The sequence below is a fragment of the Podarcis melisellensis genome (assembly GCF_964234715.1).
Source record: "Podarcis melisellensis genome assembly, chromosome: 9".
Taxonomy (NCBI): Eukaryota; Metazoa; Chordata; class Lepidosauria; order Squamata; family Lacertidae; genus Podarcis; species Podarcis melisellensis.
Window position 1 is genome coordinate 23,669,165 of NC_138541.1, and position 21,601 is coordinate 23,690,765.

A 21,601-nucleotide genomic window follows, 5' to 3' on the forward strand; every position below is an offset into this window, starting at 1 on the left:
GCGATGCTTCCTCCCAGGTGGCTGCTCCTTTCATACAGGATTCACGTTGCGAACAGCACAGATCTGCCAAAACACAATTCTTTTATTCAGTAGTTGTGGGAATGAGAGGAGCTCTGGAAATCACAGTCGATATGTGATAGAAATACTGCGGAACGGATGATAGCTAGAAGCAAAGGGCTCAAACTTTTACAGCCGTACTAATGCCAGGGATAATCAGCCTATAAAACTGAGTGAAATGCCACTTCATTTGGCAGAAAGGTGGGGCACAAATTAGATAAACTAATATTTGACCTTTGGGGAAAATCATACACATACTTATCTTGTACCTCTATATTTTCCCCTTGTGGTGGGGCAAATTGGAGAATAATTTAAATTTTGAAACCAGCTTGGGGAATATGTTTAAACTACCTATCCCCTAGCACCAAGGTGCCCTAATCTGATCCCCTGAAGATGGGGGGGAGTTGGAGATCCAATCGTGAAGCAAAGTCACATTGAGTTTAGCCCTTGAACTACAGCTGTTTGAAGTACTATTGTCAGTTCTAATCTCTCACAGGCAGGCTGAAAAGTGAAGCATATACTAAATACACGCATTACAAATTTCCTACAAAAATGCTTCAGTATAATAAAGAACTTCATCTGCATATATATAGTTACATGCGACAACTGCACATAGGAGAGCTGCTTCTGCTTCTATATGACTTAAAGCCAGATGTGACCATATGTTTTCATTTCTGAAAATCTAAATGGCAGCAGCCACCCGCCACAAAATGAACTGAATAACTGACAACTTGGTGCCCTTTATTGGCACCCATGAATAATAATAATAATAATAATAATAATAATAATAATAATAATAATAATAGTTTATTATTTATACCCCGCCCATCTGACTGAGTTTCCCCAGCCACTCTGGGCGGCTCCCAATCAGTGTTAAAAACAGTACAGCATTACATATTAAAAACTTCCCTGATACATGCAATCATCATAGGTGGCGTTCCAATGTACTGTGTTACATATAGGATACAGCTTTCGTATTGTTTCCCTTTTGTGAAGGAAACTTGTAACGCATAAAGGTTTGTTGGTCTTGCTGATGACATAAAACATGAGCGATAATTTTATTAGATCTCGTTGTGGATAAACATTATGAAATCTACTTAGCTTAGCCTGCTATTCTACACAAGAAATGGGGTGTTGGTTGGTCGATGCTGTGTTAATTAAATTTGAAAAGTGTTACAAAAGTCTGTTTCAGGATAGAGATTACCAGGCGTAAGGCATTTTTCTATCACAAGTACCATCAAAAGCAGCTTTCTGGATGGGGCGTATTATACTCACTTCCTGGCAGGTGGCTCACTGTTGCTTCTTGAGACAGGGTAGAGAGCTGAGTGTTCTGTTGTTGTGCTTCCACCACCCAGATTTCTCCACCAGATCCTCTCATCCTTCCTCCTCCCCCACCCCTCGGTAAGCAAGAGAGACTCACCTGCTTGGAAATTTAATAATAATAATAATAATAATAATAATAATTTATTTATACCCCGCCCATCTGGCTGGGCTTCCCCAGCCACTCTGGGCGGCTTCCAAAAAAAATAAAATAAAATACTGTACTACATCAAACATTAAAAGCTTCCCTAAACAGGGCTGCCTTCAGATGTCTTCTAAAAGTCTGGTAGTTGTTGTTCTCTTTGACATCTGGTGGGAGGGCCACAAGGAAGGTGCCACTACCAAGAAGGCCCTCTGCCTTGTTCCCTGTAACTTGGCTTCTCGCAGTGAGGGAACTGCCAGAAGGCCCTCGGTGCTGGACCTCAGTGTCCGGGTAGAACGATGGGGGTGGAGACCCTCCTTAAAGGCTCTGCCCCAGCCAGCAAGCCAAGGCCTCATCATCTGCTCCCAGAATCTGGAATTCCCTCCCTAGAGAAACCAGATTGGTTCCCTCCTTGTCTTTCTATCAGCAAGCGAAGACTTTAACTTCTTCCAACAGGCTTTTGAGAACTGATAGCTTTCAATGAAACTCCTGTGCTATGCTGTTTTTATCGCAATTGATTGTATGGTTTAAATAGATTTCATATATGTATATGAAAGGTAGAAGATTATAACAAGAGTCTTTGAAGACTAAGGCCATGCTTAATAATAGTATGTGCCACCACACATAACCTTAATTACAGAAGATGATGCACAGCTTAATGACTGGGTTAAGAACATATACAGCAAAAACATTTTCATAATTATATTGGCAAAGCTGGAGGTCCGCTGTTGGAAAACAGCTGAAGTAAAGTTCAGTTCTATATTGCCTAGTAGTCAGAATTGAGCATTTTCCCATTGAACAAAAATATGGCTCAGGTTTATGGAAGGCTTATGTCTAGCATTTCTCTTGCTGCAGAATTCCTCGTTTGGTCAGTTAAATTTGAAATAAGATCTGACATAGTAGATAGTACTGTTGATCAGACTAGACCAGCCGAAGGAGAAAATGTAAAAATCTGCAGTAATATGCTAAAGCAATTCTGTTATTCATTGCCAACTATTTGGGAGTTAATCTCTTTTCTTTTTTTACTTCTGGTGAACATCATCAGGCACAGTTTACAGTTGTATTGAAGTTTACTGCTCCTTAAAAGCGTACATTTGCTTTGGTACTATGATGTCCTGGAAATGGCACAGTGCCACACTTTTTACTGAAAAATCTCATGTGTGTAATTGTAAAATACAATTGAAGTCGAATGAAAATATTTTCCCTTCAAAATTCAACTGTTTGGGGTGTTTGTTAAAAATTACACCAGCATTGTTGTTGTTGTATAGTCGTTTAGTCATGTCCGACTCTTCGTGACCCCATGGACCAGAGCACGCCAGGCACTCCTGTCTTCCACTGCCTCACGCAGTTTGGTCAAACTCTGTCTTCCACTGCCTCACGCAGTTTGGTCAAACTCATGCTGTTATTACTTAGTATTACTTAGTGAACTTAAAATAGTTATTTGACTCCATTATTATTATTATTATTATTATTATTAATCCATTGAGGGATTATGTTGTACATGAACCCTCCCTCACACATTTTTTCTTTACAACAATCCTGGGAAGTACGTTAGGCTGAGAAGTTGTAAGGAGCTCAAGGTGACAGATGTATATGTGTATATGACGAATAGAGAAGAATGTGAGAAGGAGATCAAATATGGGAGCTTCCTGAATAGAATGTCCCTATTTTCATCTGAGAAGTATTGGAAGGTATGCTTTGTATGACTTTCCCCAGTCACTTTGAACCTCAGGAGAGACTCTCTTAGTAGTCCCATATGCTGCTGAGCTTTATATGACCTCTAAGGCCAGGGCTTTTAGTGCAGAGCCACCAGCCATTTGGAATGTGTTTCTAATGCATATTAGACAGGAGAAGAGGTGCCTGATTTCTCTCCTCTGTGTTTTATTTGTTCTTGGTTATCCATACATGATTTAGCAGTTGTTGGGGTGGCATTTCTTCTGTGAAATTTGAACACACACATACAGACACATATAGTAAGTCCAACTAGGTATGAACTTATTTAAACAGAATACATTTTGTGCTGCCAACAGCATGGGTAGGCAAACTAAGGCCCAGGGGCTGGATCCGGCCCCATCGCCTTCTAAATCCGGCCTGCAGACGGTCTGGGAATCAGCATGTTTTTACATGAGTAGAATGTGTGCTTTTATTTAAAATACATCTCTGGGTTATTTGTGGGGCATTGGAATTCATTCATATTCTTTTTCAAAATATAGTCTACTATATTGATCTACTGTTGTGGCCATTCCTTTATCAACATACATATTTGTTCAAGGGACTACTTGGGCATGTATAGACTTTCTCGTCTTGATGCAGAAATAGTGGGAGGAATTCAGCATAGTGCTAAGCGGATCCCTCTGCCACTACAAGCCAATTGTGGGGCGAGGGGAGGGAAAACCCCATTGTGACCCATTACTTGAATTTGGTCCATACAGTACTATTTTCTTTTCTGAAAACAAATATCCAGATGAGCACACCATAGATTTGAAGGGAAATGACAATCTCAAGTAATTCACCCCCATCTTATAGTGAGAGGCGCGTTCTATTTAGCAGGAGAAAATTAGGATGAATCCACTAATGAACTTACCTACCAATATCCTCATTCTCTTGTTAAACAACTTTACAGAAGAACCACTTTGGGACAAACTGCAAGGAACAAGTGAAATAATTAGTTCTCTTGTGGTTCCTGGGGAATCACCCCCCCCCCCAAATAACATCTCCTTAATTTATAAGTTAGGGCCATTATCCAGCACCATCTAGTGGAAGTAGCCAGCACATGTTTCTGTGATATTAGATCATGTTTGTACTACAGGATTTTCTGGTAAAATTTGTGGGTTTTCGCTTCATGGACACAGTGCTACTCAAGCGGTACTCATTAGAGGAAGCGTCCTTCATTTAATCCTAAATTTTAAACCTTGAATGAAGCTCCTCTTTCCACTAGATTTTCCTTTCCCTGGTGGCTGCCGTTCCCAGAGTTCCCTGGGAAGAGGGGTTAATTGTCAAATTAACTCTGGGAATTGTACTTTGGTGAGGAGAATAGCGAGTGTCCAAACAACTCTCAGCGCCCTTAACAAACTACAGTTCCCAGGATTCTTTGGGGGAAGCCATGACTGATTAAAATGGTGTAATTTTAATTTATATGTATAGTGCAGATGTAGCTTGAATGACCCTTTTGCAAAATTAAACTCCCGCCTGGATGCATCTTTAGTTTGGTTGCGGCTAATACACTTTCCAGTACCTTTTACTAATGACTTGTTGGGGTGTGGGGGTATTTTTTTTAATGAAATATCATAAATATCATCAATTATGAAATGCCAGTCCTAAGAATTAGGAGCAGCCTTATTTCCAGCCTGGTCCTATGGGTGTCTGGCAGGGACTGCTGCTGTGCTAGTGCTGGAATATGTCATGCTTAAGTACCATTGATAGGGACGCGGGTGGCGTTGTGGTCTAAACCACAGAGCCTAGGGCTTGCTGATCAGAAGGTCGGCGGTTCGAATCCCCAAGATGGGGTGAGTCCCGTTGTTCGGTCCCTGCTCCTGCCAACCTAGCAGTTCGAAAGCACGTCAAAGTGCAAGTAGATAAATAGGTACCGCTCTGGTGGGAAGGTAAACGGCATTTCTGTGCGCTGCTCTGGTTCGCCAGAAGTGGCTTAGTCATGCTGGCCACATGACCTGGAAGCTGTATACCAGCTCCCTCAGCCAGTAAAGCGAGATGAGCACTGCAACCCCAGAGTCGTCTGCGACTGGACCTAACGGTCAGGGGTCCCTTTACATTTAAGTACCATTGAAATAAAATTGACCACAAAGATAAATTCAGTACCAAAATAAAACATACAAAGGAGCTCCAAACAGGGCACTGGATGTATTATAGTTGCTGCTCCAACCTTCCAGAAGCCTCTGATTTAAGCAATTGTGTGTGGTTAGTCAACTGGTTCCTTTTTAAAGCCAAAGTGTTGAAACCTTTCAGCTATAAGCCATTCTATTTTACCTCTCACAACATTATTATTATTATTATTATTATTATTATTATTATTATTATTATTATTAACACTACTAGAGTATTTTTTCTATTTGCATACTTGCCAGGTCAATCCTATGTGGAATAATTATGACAGCAGTAAACAGAGGACAAAAGACCGCAATAGTAACAGTAGGTCAGGGATAATTACACCAGAAATGTGTGCATGTTTCCATTTGTACATGGCTTTAAAAGTTATGTTGGCTGTGGGCTTAACCCAAATTCATTCTATCTGCCTCAGGTACCTGCTTGAAACACTTCTCTCTAATCCTAGATTATCTCAATACAGGGATTTCCCTTGTTACTTTCAAATGCCAGAAGCACTTGTCAGATTGAAATGGGACAGCCTTTTTTAGAAACAGCACCACCTGGGATCACTCGTGTCTGCCGATGGGCAACTTATTTTATCACGTTGAGAAAATCCAGAGACAGCAGAATAGGAATAAGCAATGCACTCTGCTCGGTAGCAAAAGTCTTAAGGTTTTGTTGTGCTGACCTGCAAAACTGACCTGAAATTTTATTCTCATTTTGCCAGCCATTTCTCCCCCATGGCAGGTTATGGCCAAGTGTAAAGATTACATGCAGAGTCATTAAATACCAATAGAATAATACAGGGGACACTGAGAAAGACCAGCTACAGGGAAATAAACCTCTTCTCCAAGGGTTGTAGAGCATAGCTTGCTGGAGAATGCATGACTTCGGTTTCTAAAAAACAAAAATCCCCCTTTGAGCAAACACTGCATAACTACTACTGCTACTACTACCATTATTACTACTAATAACATCTATTTTACTACTACTAATTGTGTGTTGAGACCTTTAAACCTCCCCCTTAAATAAATTCACACAAGATTCAAATGTGGGTTTAGTTTTTTGCAGAATTTAGGCCACAACTTTATTGATTACAGCAAAGTGACTGGTTGCATAGGCTCTGGTTCGATGAGTTCTCTGCACTGTTGCAGGTAGCGCTGACGCAGGGTACCAGCATGTCAGCCTAGGGTGAACACCTGGATAAGCGGAAAGCCGGGAGCAGGCTATCTCTGCCATCCAAATGCCCCCCTGGACTCAGGCATGGGCACAACCCCCTCACAGGGTTGACCAAACCATCAAGTCCCTGGATTCATTTAACGGAATACCCTTCACATAGGGATGGTGAGGGCGTTCTTCCATTCCATCACCTGAACCAGAGCCTATCCACAACCTTACAAGTTGTGACGATGTGCTGTGCGGCAGGCGAAACCCAAATGGCACCAGCCAATCAGCCAAGTGGGGAAAATTCCTGCCGTGCCCCTGTCCCAACGACAGACAACACGTGACGGCATAGCAAGCCCTAAATATAGGGAGAGGTGGGTGGGTGTTCCGATGCACGCACAGAAAAAGGAAGCTCTGAGTCACGTGCATAGGTATAGATAGGTTCCTTGAGCCATTTAGCCTGCGTCCCATTGGCCTGATTGAACCCTGCATCAAGGGACCTACCAATCAGGTGTTGTGGCTATCCAAATGTACCCACCCACAACACCCACAACACAGGGTTAGGTTGCCAGGTCCCACCACAACACGTGCCCTCTTTAAGGGAGGACCCGATTGACAACATGTATTTATATAGCAACATCAATGTACATGGCTCTGTGCCCAATTGAAATACAAATTTCTACCCTAAAGGGCATGCAATCTAAAACCACAAATAATACAGTAAAAATCAACAGTTTAAAATACAGAATTACATTACATTACATAAAATCAAACCAGCCAACCAGACCCAAAGGATAAAATTTTAAAGAGAGATTTAAACATACAGAGTGAAGGAGCAGCCCACAAATGTTCCAGAAGATATAATATAAAATTTCTAACAACACAACACTCATCCAATCTCACATGCTATCCATTCACACAACCGTTATAATCATTCTCTACCTCTCCCAACCACTTAGTCATAAACCACTCACACTCAACAATGTTACAACCCACATACAAAGGATCACTACCAAGTATACACATATAAGATACACTCTTAATACCTGAAGCAGTAATGGACTCATGCCCTACTGCCACTGGACCACCTAATAATCCTCTCTCATCTCTCACCTCAGAGGGGTCCAGACCTGTACCAGAACAGGCAATGTTCTAGGTTCTTTCAGTAGTGCACTAGCTGTATCATCTAGTTTAATTCTCTGTGTGTCACAAAAGAAAATGGTGGTTGCTCCTTAGAAACCTGAAATCACTATGGCCTTTTCTTAGAGGTATGTCAATGGGGACAATCATGATAAGATCCTGCACAACAGCCAAGATGCTGGATACTGATTCTTGTGCTGGACTCTAGGAATCAGACCCATGAAGCCACCACAGCAAACTGCTTAGTTGAAGGGATGATGGCTAGTCAACCAAGCAGTGATATCTCCAGAATCCATTTCAGTCTCATTCCATGGAGCCACCACTATAAGTGCTTGCTTGAAAAGCTGACAAAAACACTTAATTGCTAATTGATACGTGGCTAAAGTCTTTTTCTGGCAGTGCCCTGAACATTGACTGCAGTTGGTCAACAGTTATCTACTCTAGACTAGTCACCATTGCAATGCATAGCCAGACACACTTTTGAAATGCTATCATATCAAATGCTGGTACAAGAAAAGAACAAGAAGTGAACACCTCATCAGTTAACACATGTCTCTCTCACATCCTCGTTTTAGAATGCCATTAATTCAAGCTACCTTTTGTGGTTCCTGAGAAGTGCCTTTCTTGTCTTGTAGGAGTTGAGGGTGCTAATAAAATTGAAGCAAACTGTACACCTTTTCCTTGCATTTTAGCTTCCCACTCCCCAAGAGATGTCAAGCATTTGGTCTGCAACACTTCTCTCTGTGGGACTTTAAATCCTCTGATTTCCCATTTGGCATCATCAGAGGAAGAATGAGTGACAAAACATTTGTTGAGGACTATCAAGACTTTAGTTGAAAAAGACTGACTAAGGTGCATTTACATGAAGCTATTTCAATGATGGCTTTAGGGTAGAATTATTTTCTTCCCTAGCCAATTCTATTATTCTTCTGCTCCATAAGTGGTGTGTAGGACAGAGACCAAGCTGTCCTACACTAGACTATATTTAAGCCTGTGATTAGAATTTGGGATCAGGCTATTGCTAAATATTTTGATATTATAAATCAGTGAATGACCCAGCATCGTTATGGTTCATGCAGTGATAAGTGGAAGCAGAAAGGCTGGTGATTCAGAAAAGTTCTGTAGTCTCTCCCCCCACTTTCCAGTCAGAATGCCTTCCTTCACATAGCTGCCAAATGCCCTTTTCCCCTTCCTCTCTCTAGCAAAGTGACAAATGTGACCAAAATGTTTCTGAAGCTTGGAAAACAAAATGTGTCTCATTTGAAGCCAAAGTAAGCTTTAACTGCACATTAGGGAATGAAGGGGCATTTTGAAAGTTTAGAAATAAGAACTCACATTGACATATTCAATGTAAAATCCAACACTTCCTTTACCCTTAAGGAGACACCGCACACATTGGCTCAATATGCTCTCACTTCAGTATAGTACAAAGGGCTATAACCTATCCATTAACTAATCAATTTTATTCTTAGAACACATATTCACACACTCATTCATTCTGTGGCCACTGTGAGAGCATGGTGTTAGAGTAGATAGGTAAAGGTAAATGACCCCTGGGTGGTTAAGGATGCGGGTGGCACTGTGGTCTAAACCACTGAGCCTCTTGGACTTGCTGATCAGAAGGTAAGCAGTTTGAATCCCCACGATGGAGTGAGCTCCCGCTGCTCTGTCCCAGCTCCTGCCAACCTAGCAGTTCGAAAGCATGCCAGTGCAAGTAGATAAATAGGTACCATTGCAGTGGGAAGGTAAATGGCATTTCCATGTGCTCTAGCTTCTGGCACGGTGTTCTGTTGTGCCATAAGTGGTTTAGTCATGCTGGCCACATGACCCAGAAAGCTGTATGTGAACAAATGCCGGCTTCTTTGGCCTGAAAGCAAGATGAGTGCCACAACCTTTAGTCGCCTTTGACTGAACTTAACTGTCCAGGGGTCCTTTACCTTTTTTTACCTTTTAGATATGCCTTTGGCCTGCTCCAGCGGGGTTCTTCTTAGGTTATTAGGTTCTAACAATCAGCACATTTTCATGGTCTCCACAGCTCACCTTTCTATTGCCTATTTTATTCTCATGATGGAATCACCAATTCATCTCTGATTTAAATGTTTTATTAATTCACAGAGCGATCCAATGCATGTTTATTTATTTTATAGTGTTCAGTGCAGCTTACGTATACATAGCATTATGCAGTCACTTCCTCAAATCCTTATTATTTAGTGTGTTCATAATCCAGGTTTATTAGAGAAAGCTGGCATAATTCTCTCTTTCCAGACCGGTTGACCACAGCCTAACACACCCAAGCATATAACATGAGATGAAAGCAAGTATGAAAGACATGCAGAGAGGGCAGTGTGGTACTCTAAAGCTGCCTTCCTTTGTGGTGGCTAATTTAACCCCTCAACCACAAAAAAGAGAGTTTGCTTTAAGAAAATGAAAACAACATGAATTCTTCTTAGAATCACAACCTGCATTATTTCCAGCTGTAAAATGCAACTGCACAAATAAAGAGCCCATTCTGCAATTTACTTTTGGGAAGAAAATGTTTATAACAACTAGCTACTGTACAATAGCATTCAGCTCTTTGATCTCATGGGTACGCCTTGCTAAAACAAGCAAAAGTAAATAGATACCAAGGGGGTACCTCAGCATGATTTCTGTCTCCCAAGTTTCATTGGGTCACGTGATTTTAGGGCATAAAACACCCACTGTTGTTAAAAATCAAAGGGGAATGAGAACTGTCAGTGCAAACAGAAGTTCCAGCACTCAGATCAATAGCTTTCTACATCTCATTGATTCAAAAAAAAGCAAAACAAAATCTGGCTTTATATATCTAGTCACAACCAATTGAGTTATAATGAAATTTAGAAGACAGGAGCTGCATTCTGGGATGAGTAAAAGAAAACTTTACACTTACACATTTGTTTCTTCCCTTTGTGTGCTGTGCTCCACTCTTTGTAGCTCTGCTCAGATGGTTTACCTCATGTTTCCTCACAAGAACACTGTCATCTAGGTTAGGCTGAAAGACAGGAACTGGTCTAATAGAATGCATGGCCAAGCAAGGAACTGAATTCCTGTCTTTCTGATTCAAGTCCCTTCTTCTATTTGTTAGGGCACATAGTTTTTTCACACTATGTAATCTATACTGTTGTATCACAGAAGTTTCAGAACAGGCAATAGTTCCTGATGTGCGATCTCACTCATCTCCTGTTTGGTCACTTTGTTTCTGCTCCTATTATTTATTTATTAATGTTCATATATCACTTAATATAAGTGGATTACATAGAAACACAACTATTTCCTAAAAACTGTTTAGTCTGTGTACATTGCCATTTATCTCCCCCCTCTGTGTGCATGCGCAAGCAGACAATAGATATTTTACATTGCATTTATATTCCAGTGCCCATTCCCACTGAAGCTCAAGGTAGCATACATGGTTGTCCATACGTACACACACTTTCATGTTATCATCTCAACAACTTTGTGATGAATTAGGTTAGGCTGAGAGGCTGAGACTGGCCTAAAGTTGCCAAGTGTACTTCATAGTCAAGTGGGGATTTGAACCCTTGTTTCTCTCAAGTAAAAAATAAATGACCCCTGGATGGTTAAGTCCAGACAAAGGCGACTATGGGATGCTGCGCTCATCTCGCTGTTCAGGCCAAGGGAGCTGTTGTTTGTCCACAGAAAGCTTTCCGGGTCATGAGGCCAGCATGACTAAACCACTACTGGCACATGGAGGACTGTGACGAGTGCCAGAGCGCACAGAAATGCCATTTACCTTCCTGTTGCAGCAAACTTTCAAACTGCTAGGCTGGCAGGAGCTGGGACAGAGCAATGGGAGCTCACTTCGTCACGCAGATTCGAGCTGCTGACCTTCCAATCGGCAAGCCCAAGAGGCTCAGTGGTTCAGACCACAGTGCCACCCTCTCCCAACCCTAGTCCAACACTCTAACCACTTTTCTACACTAGCTCACTGTTTGGCAGAGACCCCAGAACATACGGGATGCAATGAACAGGAATAATTACATCACTGTGAGATATTTTTGACAATCTATCTTTTAAACAGTGTTTATTGTATTTGTATGAGCCATGGCTGCAACATGGTGTATACATGGCTTCCCTGATTGCTATAATTATAGCATAGTTTACAGGATCCCAGCTCAGCTATGAACATGACAGCAACCCACACATTTCTGAGGTGATCACAAGGGGACATGTCAAGAATAAACCACCCCTCTGCCCTCTGTTGGCTTACTCTGTGGATCATTTGCTGCATTAACACTAATGGTAGGAGCAATGAACACAAATTCTCACAGGGCCTTAACTTGGGAAAGAAGCGGACTGATTAAATTAAAGGTGACAATTATGATAAAGTGCACAGATGTTGTTCACTACTTGGTTTGCAGCAGTAAATTTTACTTATGGAAGCTAATATAGATATAAAGAGACAGGCATGTCACATCACAACATATGTATGCTGTTGCGGTTTGGTGGCTGGGCAACTCCTAACTGATCTGTTCCCATCTTTATAGATAATAGCTTGTGGGCAATTCACCTGTCATCCAGTGATGAGCAACCATTGCATCACCTTCTGTTGTTTTTCAACCCCTGAGGCTGGTAAGACTTATTGCTTCCTTGATATGGAAAGATAAAAGGAAAGAACATCAAACTCAGGTATAGGAGAGTGGGGGGGAACCCTTATACTATAAGAATTTGCCTTTTGGTCTCATTTCTTTGCCTCTCTGTGTCTCCTCTTTCAGATTTCATTGTACCCTGTCTGTGGTTTTCCTTCCTTAATAAGGAGTTATTCATTTAGATGTAGCTTGTGTGCTATTGCACAACAAAATATTTAAGATGCACATGTTAAACTAAGACTACATTGTCCCAACCGAGTTAGAGCTGATTCGCACATTCAGTATACAGGTATATCTTCCCAAAATGATCTGAGCCTTTCGTGCCCAGGATTGTCAAAATCTGAGGCTGACCATATAGCCTGGAGCTTTTGCCCAGCCAAGGTTAAGCCAGATCTGGAAAAGTACAGAAAAGTAGTCTAGACCCAGAGAACTGTAATTGGACTATATTTCTAAATTCTCTATTATGGCCCTAAAGATCAACTGAGAGTGTCTTCTTGACTGAACTATTGATCCAAGTATCAAGGGATCACACAGCCATTTTCATTCTCCTCAAAACTGTTGAAATGACTTCCTCTGGTCTATCAAATTCCAACCTAGAATGCCTTCTAAGAGTGATATATGTCTCTCTTATTTTGGCAACCTTTCAGAGAATAGTGTGGGCTAGCTTTGATTTCAAGATTCTATATCAAATAGAAGGTATACTGTTTATTAACTACATATATTTCTTAAACTGTTCTTAACCATTTTGAAGATCAATATTTAAATAAATGAATGTGTTGGTTTTGGCTTTCAGTAGGTACTTCAATTTGCTTTTGCTGGCTTTTATAGTTTGCATGTAGTATATTTTTGCAGTAATACTCAGTCTTTGGGATTTTTAAAAAACGTGTGTTATTTGATTGACTTTAAGTCCTAAGGACAGGGTAGAATAAGCGATTTATTTATTTCATTTATAAGTTGCTTTCCTTTTGCAGTTTCTGAAGCAATCTCAGGGGCAACCTCGCAAAGAGATCCGAAACACATAACAGATAGTGTGTGCCCATGCATGTCTACTCAGAGCTAAACTCCACTGAATTCAACAGGGCTTACTCCCTGTCCCTAGTACAGAGCGACAGTTTAAATATTGACAGCCTCATGAAGTTAAGACAATACATAGAAAGTGGCTTTCCTGAAACATGATGCGTCACTAGTAAGGATAGGGAAGAAATTCAGTCCAGTTTGTGTGTAAGAAGAACTTACTTAGCATGGAAAATGAATCACAGCTGTACTTTTGTAATATGCAGTTCTCCCAGTTTTTCAGCACAGTTCTAGCCAAGTAATATGTACAAAAAGGCATTTACTGGGGTAAAAGGTGCATTAAAACGGATATGGCTTGCAAAAATTTGTACATTAAGAGAAATACACACTAAAATACTGATGAATTTTCACGAGGACTTAAAAAATAATAATCACAAACTAATGTGGAAATGTGGGAAAACAAACAAGATTTGAAAAATTAGAAACTGAGTGAAACCAAAATTGACAGATTCCCCCCATCTCTGGTCCCAAGTCATGAACAGCTGGGTCTGGAGCCTGATCCAATCTCCAAGTGTGAGACTGGATATTTATGCTTTGATGATCATGTGACATTTGTCAACATTTGCCCCATGATTAGCACGGAACCCTCCTCACAGCACATAGACCTGCAAGAGGAAACCACCCAGACTGTCTGAGTGATGATGGAGAAGGGATAAATAAACCCTCTCTCTGACAATGTTTTTTCCTGCTTCTGGAAGTTCCTCGTTTCCACAGAGACATTTGTATCCGGTACTTCACTAGGATTCTCTTTCACATCAAAGTGCCTCTCTCCACAGGCTGCACAACTCGGGGCACAACCTTTAGTTTTGATGGGAACGAGTCCTATGCCAAAGGAAAGGGAAAGAAATGTTTTGGTTAGTTCCATCTGAGCATCCCCCTTCTGTATAAAGCTGTTATTTCACTTTCTGGTCTATTCTTTTGCTAAGAGCACACACTTCAGCACCTCTTCAAAATCTGGTTCGCAACTTGATTTTCAAAAGAAGCTGGATGGAAGTATGACTGGCATCTAGGATGTAACCTTTAAGCTAACTCGTGCCACATGAGCCCTACTGACTCAGAGCTGATTGAAACATTTAGAAAAAGTGTATGTTAAAGTTATTGTACAACTGTATTATCTTGCGGGGGGTTGATGGGGGCTCTTCTTGGCATAATTATTTTTTAAAAAAATTAAAGCACCAGTAGTTGTGACTTTCGCCTCAAGCAGATGACAATAAAAGGCAGAAGCATATCAGAATATCAAATACATTTTTAAAAAACCACCCTACCATTTTAGTTTGGTCTAACAAAATAAATAAACCAGAACTACTGGAATTACACTGGGCCAACTCTGCGAATGGGAAACATTTGGGTTCTGTTCTTTTTCTTAGTTGAAGTGTCTCCATTTTGTAAAAGATTTAGCCCACTTCAGAGTATTTTGAAACTGAAAGCTTCTAAAGTTATGTGCATTGTTTCTTTATAATATAATGTACATTTGGGTATCAGAACTAGACCGGAAGCCTTGAGACACTCTATGATCATGCATGTAATAAAGATAATTGAACTGCAGGGAGGGACAATATTCCATCAAGGTGGAGTATTCTCTGTTTCTACTATTTCCCCCCACAGGCTAATAGAATGGCAATATGCTTAAAACAGGCTGTCCATTCTTCCAGCATTAAGAGAGTTAATAGTTACAAGCTAGTAATAATATATAACTACAGCTGGACCAACTTGACAGAGTCTGTCCATCATCTTTACTGGCGTATGCCTAACATGAAGCTAATAAAGGCACAGGCTTTGTATCAGAATGGAAAAAAGATGCCATCTTTATGTCTTCATTTATTTACTTAATACATTTGTATGCCACTCTTCAATATTCTCAGGGTGGTTTGCCTCCATAGAACACAGCAATTAAAACATGCAATTAAATTTAGAAGAGGATAAAACTGGCAGCACCATTGCTCAGGTTAAAGAGTAAGTGCCTGGGAAAATAAAAAGGTTGTTGTCACCAATTACAGAACAATCTGAATTGCAATTTCTGTTAATAGTGGGTTGTATTCAGCTAAGGGCTCCATATACACTACACATTTTTGAAAGTATCATACCACTTTAAACAGGCATGGTTTCCCCCCAAAGAATGCTATTCCCTATTCTCCTTACAGACCAATAACTCCCAGTATGGTTTAACAATCCATCAACTCAGGGAACTGGGAATAGTATTTCTGTTAGGGGAATGGGGCTCTCCTAGAAATTCTCAGCACCCTTAAAAAATAACAACTACAGCTCCTAGAATTCTTTGGGTGAAGCCATGGCTGTTTGAAGTGGTAGGTATAGTAAAGGTGGCAAAAGTTGCTTCCCCCCCCCCCCCGCCTATAACTCCTATATGCCTGCTCCATGGCACTGAATAAAAAAATATGATACAAACAGAGATCAGACCAGAAGTATTCTGTGGGGAAAGGGGGCTGCGTGAGAGAATTTTTATGGGGATTTAGAGAAAACTTTCATTTCTTAAGCTGTCAAAGTGATGCCTTTCACCAGCATCTAATTTTAAAAAGATTTAAGGCAACAATAACAAAAAACTACTGAAAAAATCTTCCAAAGATGAGTTTCTTTACTCATAACCCACTCAAATTTATCTTCCCAGAAGCAAACCGCTCCAGGTATAATCTGTTAATTGATAGACCTAGGACTGCACAATTAAGAAACTTATTTTTTTAAAAAAACATGCATTACTTTTGGAATCTCCCTCATAACATCACCCCCCACTCCCCCTGAATTCTGAGCAACTTACCCTCGGCTTAGGTTTTTTGGGTTTTTTTGCACCTTAAATGTTTTCCCACCTGAATGTCAAGCTGCTTTAGGGAATATTCTCCCTCCAGGAGCAAAGGTTTGCAAGTTGGCTGGAGGAAAGCAAACAGAAACTTCTTCAATCGCTTGCCGCGCTTAAAAATTCATAATCATTCCTGTAGCCAACGGCAGCAAAGCTAATTATTTACTGTCCCAACCAGCCCCGTCTCCTCCTGGGAGAACGTGAAACTGAGCTGGCTGCGCTGAGACATCTGCAGGAGGTAGAATGCTCGTAGCTGGAACCCAAGCACACACCAGGCAGCATCACTGGTGGGGCTGTCTGTAGCTTTGAAGAAAAGTGCCATGGTGACTTGACTATAAATTTCAGCTGTATACTCAGCTGTGGGAGAGAAGGGAGATGCTTGCATGGCTCTTCAGCAAACCCTCTGGCAATACTGAGGCCGGCAATGATGGTTTGAAACACTTACACAGAAGAGATGGTTTGTTGTCAGAACATCATCTGGGCGATCACAAGACCTCTATATAAGCCCACAACAGGCCTGGCTTTGCCAGGAGGTGCTTTGCTGAGTGCTTTGCTTTTACTATATGCAGTGCTTCCCCCCCCCCAAAAAAAATGTTTAGGGGTACTCTCATTTTCCTACTCATATTGAAAAACTGCCCCTCAATGAGGCCAAACTTAGATTCGCAAAATGTTTAGGGGTATGCGTACCCCCAGGAAAAAAAGCACTGGTTATATGTACACTGTGTGTGTGTGTGTGTGTGTGTGTGTGTGTGTGTGTGTAGAAAGAGACACACAAAGATGTCTTTGTGAGATACTCTCCACTGCACCATGTTAAGAATGTAAGGCATTGTTTCTCAAACTTGGGTCTCCAGCTGTTGTTCAACTGCAACTCCCATCATCCCTAGCTAGCAGGAACCATGGTCAGGGATGATGGGAGTTGTAGTCCAACAACAGCTGGAGACCCAAGTTTGAGAAACACTGGTGTAAGGAGAGCCCCTCCAGATCAGACCAAAGGCCTAGGGAGGCCATGTACTCACAATTTACCTTTAAAGCACGTTTAAAACATACCCTTACCCTCGGAGAATTCTGGCCACTGTGGAAGAAAGCATAGTCAGGCATATGGCAAGAGCTTCCCTGGTCTTGCTCCACCATTGCAACCTGCTTATTCACCTGTCTCTTGCTCTGTCCCCAACAGTGGTGGTGGTGAAAAGGAGCACTTGATGATACTGCCTGCATCCTCGTTGTCTCCCTGCCTAGCAAGCAAGTGGGTGGTAGCAAAGATGAAGAAGTAAAGGAGCAGCTGGTGGTCATGGTGGTGAGAAGGTAGATTCTCCCATGGAGGGAGAGGAGCGATGGAGACTGTCTACCTCAAGCACCCTCCCAAAACAGGAGCTGGCACTGCTCAAACATGGAAATGGCTACTGTTGACCTCTGGCTTATGGGCATCTGGCTTTCTAGAATGTCCACACGCCAGTCATCCCCAGAAGTCCTGCAATTACTGGAGAAAATCAATATCTGCAAGTATTCTCCCTTAAAGTTCCTCCCAGAGGGGCAGGTTTTTTTGCACCTGTGAGTTCCATCATATCAGTCTAAAACTCTTGGTAGTGTGTATTTATGGAAGGGTGGATGTTGCAGAAACTGAGATTGTAGCCAGTTTCTTGTCTGACAGTGTGAAAGAGCACTTTCTGAAAAGAATGTTGAAGGAGAACTGGCACATAAGAATGGAAGACAAAGGGAACGCAGGTATCTTTTCATCCTCTACTGCCCTCTGTCGATGCGAAGTTCCACTGGCACAAGAGGAATAGTTCAGCTGCATATACAAGTAAAATGAATACTGTTGATAACGGCAGAGCAAGGAAATTATGGGTGGATTTAGATATTGGCTTTCCCTAGTGAATGGCTGAAGCACTTGGGAATAACTCACATTCTGGCACAGGAATCTGAGCATGCCCCATGTAAGCATCCCCTTTTCATTATCTCAAACATACCTTTGAAAAGCTGGCCTTTGCTTAATCCCAAAACTGCTTTCACATGTGGAACCGTCTTGATAATCACTGCCCCCCCTCCGTGCCACCAAACCTTTCATCCTAAGTAAAATTAGTTTTGAATATTATTTTAAGAGACTGAGAAACAGCAGTTTGTGAAGTTTTAATGTTGAAATATTTTTCCACTTCAGAACTTCACAAACGGCTGCTCTTAACTCCTAACACAATATTTAGAACGACACATAATTTACTGAGAACTCAATCTACATATAATATATAAAAGGCATGATATCTAAAAGAAAAAGTTCATGTGTGGGGATGGGGGAGAAATTTGATTCAGTTTGCATTTAATATGCACTTTCTGAAACAATATGTGAATTGAAACAAAGCCGGCTTTCAAAATTTGGATGTCTCTGAATTTTGCAATGCACCTCTCCAGCCATATGATGTCTACAAAAATGCATATACTTAGGTGAATTGTGCATAAAAATGCATATATTTGTGGAAATAACATACAAAAATGCATTATATTAGGGGGGCTTGCTTGCAAAAATGTAAATATTTGGAACAATTGCATACAAAAGTGTACTAATTAGGAGAAATTCACTGATGAATTTCCATGAGGGCTTTTTTTAAAAAAAATTGCAAACTGGTGTGAAAATGTGGTGAACAGGATTTAAGATTGGAAAAATGAGAAACCGATGTTGGCAGATATACCCATCTCTGCTCAGATGGAACATGCTTGGGGTATAAAACCAGGTTATTCTAAATTCAGATTCCAATGTGTCTAATAAAAAAGTGGACTTCCAAATTAATGCTAAATATAGAACAAATAGAGAGGTGCTATCTAAGTGAGTATGACTGCCTTAAATGTTTATTAAAAAGGGCTGATTCCGTCCCTTAGCACAGTGCTCACATCCCCAGTTGAATAGAAATAGAGCAGTGGTATAGTACAGGATTCAATGCTCTGACTCAATAGCAAAAAGAAAGCAAAGCTTGGAACACGCCAATTAGTTGAGGTCTGTTTCTCACAATATGATGGCAACATGGAGGCCCTATTAAATTGGGCGAGCTGCTCAAGGATGCTAGCACACATTAGTCCACACACTGTGATCTGTCTGCATGCTGCAACAGTCAAGACCGTCCTGGCAACAGTTTGCAGTGATGTGACAACCAAGTGGGCTGTGAGGATCACGTAATGGAAGAGGTTTTGCATGCATCACCCAGAATCAGGCTTTCCTGAGAGCTCCTGAGGATGGTTTCATGGCATCTACAATCAATCAGCATGGATCTAAGTAGCTGTTAGATGATGGACAATTCTGCCTACCACCCATAACTCTCGTCAGATATCAAAATATCTACTGTAGTCCAATGGATAGAATATTGGGTTAGGGCTCACAGTTTTACTTAGCTATGGAGTGCCATCTACAGGAGAAAATGCCTTTCATAATGATGCAACTTTAAATAAAAATGAACCATGATTGCTATGATTATTGTAGAGAGGCACATTTTCAACGAACTGGTTTACACTAGTATAAAATGAGCCCACAACAATCCATACATCTAATAGCACCATAGTTCTTGTGGATCTGCCCCACTCTCCTAGTTTTGAACAGATGGATCAGTTGGAGGGAGAGGGGGACTGGGTGCATGGATTTCATTTCTTCTCCCCAACAAAAGTGTGTGTGTTTGTAAGTTCCGCAAGCACAACAAATTTGTGCTAATCATTGTGTGATGGCTACTGCAACCTTTTCAAGCCCTGGTGGGGACAATCCCTGCACAAAATCTGTTAATATGTATGAATTTCTTCACATTTGACCAGGGCCAGAAAACCAACATTATTATTCCCAGTAGGGAATCCAGATTAGGGTGAGAGTGCAAGATGTACACCTGTAAGATGCTTGTTTATCCATAATTCTATGAACTTGTTTTCTGGGTAAATATAAACTCAGCAGTATGTTGTGAAGTTGAATGGCACGAGATTGCAAAGCACATTTGTCTGCATCAGTCTGTCTTGAGAGACAATGGAGTGTGCCTCCAGAGGTAAAGCCAAACCATTGGAGAATCACAGTGCCTACAATGGCTGTCGAGAGTGGTAACTCACAACTGCTGACTCCTGCATTGTTTTTGCTGTATTATCAGCACCAAAGTGACCTCTCTGGGGCGTGAGCCTGGGCAGCCTGTCTGGGCAGTCCTGGGCTGCCAAGATGACAAGAGCTCGCTGATGTGGCCCAAACAAAGGCTGCGCAATATGTTTAGCACCAGCTTGGCTGCAGGAGTTGCTGGAAGGAAGCAGACAAGACGACATCCAACTGTCTTAGGGACGCCATTCTGGATTTGTGTAGGGTTTAGCTTTTTCTTCTCCCAAAGATGTATCGCAAGGCAAATTGCATTATACTTCAAAAAGTACCTTGGGCTGTATCCAAAATTCTCTGTCTGCTAGTGCCAGAGCTCTTGTTTAAAGGCTGCACAATGCAACATTTGCGTTACAACAGCTGGTTCTTGTGCAATCTGTTGTGCAACAATTTTTGCTAATGTGCTTGTGTTTCTCCTTGTGCAACAATGTTCCGCTATGGCAACAAGTAAGCAAGTACATAAGTGACTTTAACACAGAGCCACATTAGATACAACCATATGTTTGGCAAATTATCTCATGAGCTTCTCTGTATATATATATATGTGTGTATATATATATGTGTGTGTGTGTGTGTGTGTGTGTGTGTGTGTGTGTGTGTATAAAGGTAAAGGGACCCCTGACCATTAGGTCCAGTCATGACCGACTCTGGGGTTGCGGCGCTCATCTCGCTTTATTGGCTGAGGGAGCCAGCGTACAGCTTCCGGGTCATGTGGCCAGCATGACTAAGCCGCTTCTGGCGAGCCAGAGCAGCACACAGAAACGCCCTTTACCTTCCCGCCGGAGCGGTACCTATTTATCTACTTGCACTTTGACATGCTTTTGAACTGCTAAGTTGGCAGGAGCTGGGACCGAGTAAACCTATTATTCTTATGTTAGGCTAGGCAGACTTTGTGGCATTGGAAAGTACCAAATGCCTTTTATCTGGCAGGTAATGCAAAGAGTTAGCTTAAGTCATCAGTGGAGCTCGGTCCACTTAAAAATTCACTTATCTACTTTTAATAAACTTTATAGTTCTCAGTGAATTCAGTCAAACCTACTAAAATGCATTTGCTGCTGTTATCCCTATAATTAACATAGGAAGCTCATTCATTTTAATCAAATGCAAATGAGGGTCCTTTTTGGGAAGTTATAGGGAACTGAGCCTGGGTGAATTATGTGTGTGTGTGTGTGTGTGTGTGTGTGCGTGCTTTCGTAGTGCTGAAGGGACTCACTCCCTTTCTGCAGTACAGAATGCCTGCTGGTTCTGTCTAAAATGATGAAAGCATAGAACGGTGAAGAGCAAACACACACAAAAGTTCAGACCTGATCAGCGCTGATGAGAGGACTCCTACTGGGATCTCTGGGGAG

General features: G+C 41.4%; 1 protein-coding gene across 1 annotated transcript in view; it reads left to right on the plus strand.

Annotated features, from left to right (window-relative positions):
• The first annotated feature begins 11,252 nt into the window (after positions 1-11,252).
• Positions 11,253-21,601, plus strand: part of RPL34 (ribosomal protein L34) — a 30,178-nt gene continuing 19,829 nt past the window's right edge. The window contains exon 1 of the mRNA XM_081925504.1: positions 11,253-11,256. The gene's annotated coding sequence lies outside the window, so the exon portion shown is untranslated. The remainder of the gene's footprint in view (positions 11,257-21,601) is intronic.